Source organism: Mobula birostris, chromosome 10 (assembly GCF_030028105.1).
Source record: "Mobula birostris isolate sMobBir1 chromosome 10, sMobBir1.hap1, whole genome shotgun sequence".
Taxonomy (NCBI): domain Eukaryota; kingdom Metazoa; phylum Chordata; class Chondrichthyes; order Myliobatiformes; family Myliobatidae; genus Mobula; species Mobula birostris.
In genome coordinates, this window is record NC_092379.1 from 94297578 (window position 1) to 94305305 (window position 7728).

A 7728-nucleotide genomic window follows, 5' to 3' on the forward strand; every position below is an offset into this window, starting at 1 on the left:
CTCTGTTCTAATGCATAATGAGGAGGTATCAGGCACACAGTATGCTATGCTACCAATAGAACCTGCAGCATGCACATTTGACACATTGCCATCTGGGTGTATATCATCCTGTAAACCGTCAGCTTTATACATAGTCAAAGCATGTCCTGGAATTTGATAAACATTTTCACTTGCTTTGACAACATGACCTTCAACAATGCATGTTTGTTTCAGCCATTGTTCAGCCTTTGTTTAATACGAGTCTTAATATTAGCAAAGCTTTTGATTTGTTTGCCTTACTCCAGGATAGGAATTAAAGACAACAACATGTTATTGCTGACCAACAACTTCACGAGGAGTTTATAAATCTTCAAAGTGAGACTGCACTTGCAAGGCATTTCTTTTTCTTGCAAAAAAACTTCTAATTAATGGTATTAAATCTTTAATCTTGCCCACAATGGTCTGGTATTCCTTTTGAGAACTTTCAATTATACTCACTAAAGCTTTCCTAGTCAATATAATTTCTCTTTCACTCCGAACAAACAGCAGTCAATTAAAATACAAAATACTCTGCAGATGCTGGGGTCAAAGCAACACTCACAACACGCTGGAGGAACACAGCAGGTCGGGCAGCATCCGTGGAAACGATGAGTCGACGTTTCGGGCTGGAACCCTTCGTCAGGACAGTAGAGGGAAGGGGCAGAGGCCCTATAAAGAAGGTGGGGGAGGGTGGGAAGGAGAAGGCTGGTAGGTTCCAGGTGAAAAACCAGTAAGGGGAAAGACAAAGGGGTGGGGGAGGGGAAGCAGGGAGGTGATAGGCAGGAAAGGTGAAGAAGGAATAGGGGAAAACACAATGCGTAGTAGAAGGAGGCGGAACCATGAGAGAGGTGTTAGGCAGCTGGGGGAGGGGGCAAAGCGACATAGGGATAGGGGAAAGGAGGTGGAAGGAATTACCGGAATTTGGAGAATTCTATGTTCATACCAAAGATCTGGAGACTACCTAGACAGTATATGAGGTGTTGCTCCTCCAACCTGAGATTAACCACATCATGACAGTAGGGGAGGCCATGTATGGACATATCTGAATGGGAATGGGAAGCTAGTAAGAGATTTGAAAGTGGGAGGGGGGGATGAATGGACAAGGGAGTCGCGTAGGGAGCGATCCCTGCGTAACTTCCGTAACTTCCTCCTCCTCCAACGGGATCCCGCCACTAAGCACATCTTTCCCTCCCCCCCCCCGCTTTCCGCAGGGATTGCTCCCTACGCGACTTCCTTGTCCATTTGTCCCCCCATCCCTCCCCACCGATCTCCCTCCTGGCACTTATCCTTGTAAGCGGAACAAGTGCTACACATGCCCTTACACTTCCTCCCTTACCACCATTCAGGGCCCCAAACAGTCCTTCCAGGTGAGGCGACACTTCACCTGTGAGTCGGCTGGGGTGATATACTGCGTCCGGTGCTCCCGATGTGGCCTTCTATATATTGGCGAGACCCGACGCAGACTGGGAGATCGTTTTGCTGAACACCTACGCTCTGTCCGCCAGAGAAAGCAGGATCTCCCAGTGGCCACACATTTTAATTCCATGTCCCATTCCCATTCTGATATGTCTATCCACGGCCTCCTCTACTGTAAAGATGAAGCCACACTCAGGTTGGAGGAACAACACCTTATATTCCGTCTGGGTAGCCTCCAACCTGATGGCATGAACATTGACTTCTCAAACTTCCGCTAATGCCCCACCTCCCCCTCGTACCCCATCCGTTATTTATTTATATACACACATTTTTTTTCTCTCTCTCTCCTTTTTCTCCCTCTGTCCCTCTCACTGTACCCCTTGCCTGTCCTCTGGGTTCCCCCCCCCTTTTCTTTCTCCCTGGGCCTCCTGTCCCGTGATCCTCTCATATCCCTTTTGCCAATCAACTGTCTAGCTCTTGGCTCCATCCCTCCCCCTCCTGTCTTCTCCTATCATTTTGGATCTCCCTCTCCCCCTCCCCCTCCCACTTTCAAATCTCTTACTAGCTTTTCTTTCAGTTAGTCCTGACGAAGAGTCTCGGCCCAAAACATCGACTGTACCTCTTCCTAGAGATGCTGCCTGGCCTGCTGCGTTCACCAGCAACTTGTGAGTCTGTTGGGGTCATCTATTGCATCCGATGCTCCCGGTGTGGCCTCCTCTATATCGGTGAAACCGGACGCAGATTGGGGGACCACTTCATCGAGCACCTCCACTCCGTCCGCCACAACAGACAGGATCTCCCGGTAGCCACCCACTTCAACTCTGCTTCCCATTCTCATTCAGATATGTCCACACATGGCCTCTTCTACTGTCATGATGAGGCTAAACTCAGGTTGGAGGAGCAACACCTCATATACCATCTAGGTAGTCTCTAGTCCCTTGGTATGAACATAGAACTCTCCAACTTCCGTTAATTCCCTCCCCCTCCCTTCCTCTATCCCTATTTCACTCTGCCCCCTCCCCCAGCTGCCTATCACCTCCCTCATGGTTCTGCCTCCTTCTACTACCCATTGTGTTTTCCCCTATTCCTCCTTCACCTTTCCTGCCTATCACCTCCCTGCCTCCCCTCCCCCACCCCTTTATCTTTCCCCTTACTGGTTTTTCACCTGGAACCTACCAGCCTTCTCCTTCCCACCCTCCCCCACCTTCCTTATAGGGCCTCTGTCCCTTCCCTCTTCAGTCCTGACAAAGGATTCCGACCCGAAATGTCAACTCATCATTTCCACGGATGCTGCCCGACCTGCTGAGTTCCTCCAGCGTATTGTGAGTGTCAGTCAATTAAAATGTGGGCAATCAAAATATTTCAGCACTTCAGTGCTGAAGTGACGAACTTTGAGGCAAACACCACACTATAGAGCTTACGGTAAGGTCAGCGATGACTATTCCAACCTGTGTTCCAACACCAAACACACAGCATGAATCAAGAAAAAGTCATTACTTGCTATAAGCTGTTCGTAGCTTATCATGTTGCTTTCTAACTTTGCCCACAGATTTGATGCAGTCCTTTGCGGAAGACAGATGTTTGTTTGCTATAACTGTTGATCATTTTTCGTTGACAAAATGTAGTGGCTTCTTAAACAAACCAACACTGTTGTTACAGAGTAATTATGGGGGAGTTAACCCTAGATGACACACCTTCCATTTGAATCCAATAATAAGGTTTCAAAATCAAAGAAATATATTTGATCCTTTATTAGGCAACTAACAAAACAATCTTAAAGCGATAAAACTAATTAACTAAAACTAGCAATTTAACAAAATAAACCGCCTTAGTGTAATAAACGTGAAGCTTTCTACAATGTAATTAAATGTAATTAAGCAATTTTAAGCATTATTAACCAGCATAATTAAGTGATCAACAAAAAAGATATCATACCTGGCTATCTCTAACTCTTACTGACTAAAGACATGAATATATTACCACAACTCTCACTTTTACCATGGCCCCACCCACATAACTAACTACCATAATAAACGTAATGAAGTCGCAACACCAAATACAATGTAGATAGAAAACAGATATATGGCTGCTACACTGTTCTCAGGGAATCTATTCATCTGGAATAGCAGAAGTCTGATATAATTCACATACTGCACATTAACGAGCAGCTGACTTATTTCACAAGTCCTGGTTATGCGACCACTCACGTCATGCAAACAGTCTCTGGAGAGTATTGTAATGGCTGGGGTCAGCCATCTTGTAAAGACACTGCCCAGAAAAAGGCAATGGCAAACCACTTCTGTAGCAACATTTGCCAAAACCAATCATAGAACCATAGAATACTACAGCACAGAAACAGGCCTTTTGGCCCTTCTTGGCTGTGCCGAACCATTTCGCTGCCTAGTCCCACTGATCTGCACCCGGACCATATCCCTCCATACCCCTCTCATCTATGTACCTGTCCAAGTTTCTCTTAAATGTTAAAAGTGAGCCCGCATTTACCACTTCATCTGGCAGCTCATACCACACTCCCACCACTCTCTGTGTGAAGAAGCCCCCCCCCAATGTTCCCTTTAAACTTTTCCCCCTTCACCCTTAACCCATGTCCTCTGATTTTTTCTCCCCCAGCCTCAGTGGAAAAAGCCTGCTTGCATTCACTCACTCTATCTATACCCATCATAATTTTATAACCCTCTATCAAATCTCCCCTCATTCTTCTCCGCTCCAGGGAATAAAGTCCTAACCTATTCAACCTTTCTCTGTAACTCAGTTTCTCAAGTCCTGGCAACATCCTTGTAAACCTTCTCTGCACTCTCTCAACTTTATTAATATCTTTCCTGTAATTTGGTGACCAAAACTGCACACAATGCTCCAGATTCGGCCTCACCAATGCCTTATACAACCTCACCATAACCTTACAACTCTTGTACTCAATACCATGATTAATAAAGGCCAATGTACCAAAAGCTCTCTTTATGACCCTATCTACCTGTGAAGCCACTTTTAGGGAATTTTGTATCTGTATTCCCAGATCCCTCTGTTCCACTGCACTCCTCAGTACCCTACCATTTACCTTGTATGTTCTACCTCGGTTTGTCCTTCCAAAGTGCAATATCTCATACTTGTCTGTATTAAACTCCATCTGCCATGGTCATGGAAAGACCGTGATCACCTACGTCATACAACATGGCATATAACGAGTGAGCACATTAACATAATTATCTGATCTAAAGTAGAATTGTTTATTGGCCACAGCAGAAAAACATATGAAAACATGGTTTGTATTAACATGAAAATTAAATATATCATTTTGCCCATGATTGAGCCCTGGAGTACACTACTTTTAGAATACTATGTTGAGATTTGGTTCTTTCATATGATAATTAATATGCAACTCTGTACATTGCTCAGAGGAGAAAAGCAATAACTGTTTAAAATGTGATGGTGACAATCTATCCTATATTGTTTGCAATAATTTCACAATATAGAAGTAACTACATATCAGATGACACTTCTAAAATTGGATTCCATTGAAGAAATTAAGAGCTCTAAAAAAGATTTCCTTATTAACTTGGACTGACTCTTCTCAAACAATTGATTGTATTTTTCTTTTCAACTTACTGCTTAAGATTAAACATTTATTCATTTTTCCTCAACTAATAAAGGTGGCAAATTTGATCTGGATGGTTCCAGTTTGGCTTTGCGTTCTCTCAGTAAAATTGACCCTGAACAGTTTATTGCTGGTGACTCAGCTGGAAGGATGGCAACAGTTAAGAAAAGGTCTATGTCTATCAACTTGTCGCAAACTGATCTGATGTCATCTAGGATCTTACCCCCGATACTGGCCTCTGATCAATCAGACCCTGTTCAAAAACAAGGGAAATCTATGAATGCTGCAGAAGCAATAGCAGATGCAATTTCATCAAATGAGTTACATATTGAATTGATATGGATAAAGTCACCTTCAACTGTAACAAAGTTAGACAAGTTGGTATCAAACCTAGGTATCAATCTTGCCTCTGGTGACATTGTCACTAATGTTGTGGATGCTATTTTAGACAATATTGTTTCTTCATCAGACAAAAGAACAGGAAGGAAATCTGTGAGATCAGCATCTAAAAATGCATCGGTAAAGCAATCTGGTAAAGCTTCGGAATCTGCTGCAGTTCAGCCCCAGAATGCACCAGTGCTTTCACAGAACTCAATGTTGTTAGTAACTGAAGTTGCTGAGGAACTAGTTAGCAACTTATTGCAAAAGTGCCTTCTGTTTCAAGATCAACCGACAACTGATTCTCAGGTTGGAGTTGCTCAACTTTCAAGCCCTCGTAATACCAAACCAAGTGAAGCTATGTTATTTGGCTCCTCTATATCTAAATCACAGTATGAGACGGTCTTCAGCATAATAATGAAATCAGTTACTGATATTTTAGCAGGTAAGCTAAATCTACCAAGTGAAAATGTGATATCTTCAACTAAGGTTATTTCCAAGCATGAAATGTCAAAAACTGCAATGGACGCTTTTGATTTTAAACCTGATAATGGATTTATAATGGAAAAGCCAGCACCCACTACTTCAGTAGCTGTAAAAGGAAAATCTCGGTATTTAGAAGAAACCAGCTTAAATTCAAGTGTCATGAATTATTCAGGAAACAGTTCTATGGAACAAGAAACTATTATTAAAAAGTTGCCAAAGAAGCGCAGATTATCTTTAAGTAAGATTTCAATTAGTCCCACTAAATCATCCTCATTAGAAAGTCAAAAATTTGGAAAGAGGCCAGAACACTTACCAGAAGCAATTCCAAGATCTAAAAAGCCTGCTACAACAAAAAAGAATATTGCTAACAAAAAACCTTCAGTTAATGAAAGTGTGGGTAGACTACCACTTTTCCACAAAGTAAAAGAGATAAAAATAATAAAGGATGAGAAATCAGAAAAAATTGCCATTAAAGGTAAACCAGTTCAGAAGCCTACCCACCTTGATAATAAGCATGTTCTGGAAACACTTGATAAACCTGCTGTGCATCCATCTGACTCAAAAAGTGATAAACCAATTCAAGAATCATTTGAGCTTCTTGATGAAAAACTTGTAAAATTACTTACAGCTCAACTTAAATGTGAGGTTTCAGAAATGGTTAAATCCCAAAAAAAAGCAGATGTTGAAACTCCAGAGACATCAGAAGCTGGTAACAAGTCTCACATCATTCGTGATTCTTGCCTTGAACTACTTCCAGAAGATACTTCAGTAAATGTGGTAGATCATGTCAAAAAATTAATTGGCCTTTCACTGCATTCGCTAGAACAAAGGTCGGAGACTGAGAAACAGCAAATATGTGCTAATAAATCAACAGATTTGACAAATACTGCTGGTGAATTTACTGAATGTTTTGTAAAACTGTTCAATGAAATGAGAAGCTCAGTGTCTCAGTCATGTAAGTTAAGCCTTACCTCTCCAGATTTTTTAAATGCTGTATATAATGAAATAAAAAAATCACTGGCGTCCCATACAGAACAAAAATCTGGGTCAGGTCAAGTAGCAAAACACACCAAAGTACCAAGTGAAAGAAAAAGACACGTTAATAAACTTGGTGAACAGGTCACAAACCAGCTTCATGAAATATTGCAAACAAAAACTGAGATGCTAGCCTCGAGTTCTAGAGGTGTAACTGATCTAAAGACAACAGAGACAGCAAAACTTATGAAGGAAGAACTCATAAAGTTTGCTTTACAGCACCTATTAAATGATGAAAAGTTTTCACAGGAAATTGGAATCATTGTTGATGAAGAAAGAAAAGTAATTTCACCTCCAGCGAGGAATCTTATGGCCATTTACACCCCAGACATTTTGAAAGATATTGTTTCAAAAATTATTGATGTTTTACTTGAGAAGGTAGATTCCACATTAAGCTTTGTTCCTCTTAAAAATGAAGTAAGTGATGTTTCTCAAGAACTTGTTAATGCCATTGTTGAGGAGGTAGAAAGGAAATACACTTGTACAGATTCATTGGAAGTTGGTTCGAGCATAGATGAAACTTTGGATGAAAAAGCCACAAAGAAGACAGATCAAATCATATTTTTTGCCAGTATGCTTACTTCACTTAAATTTGTAAGCAATGTCACTGAACAAGTCAAGAAAATCCTTTCTTTGAAACCACTAATGCAAAATCAGATTGTTCTTAAAAAGCCTTTGAGATGTACGGAAAAATGCATAGAAATTGCACCTGAGCCTATTTCTTCATATTCTGATTTAATTTCAGTTGACCTTGTCAGATTTGTTTTAGAACAAATTCAAACAAT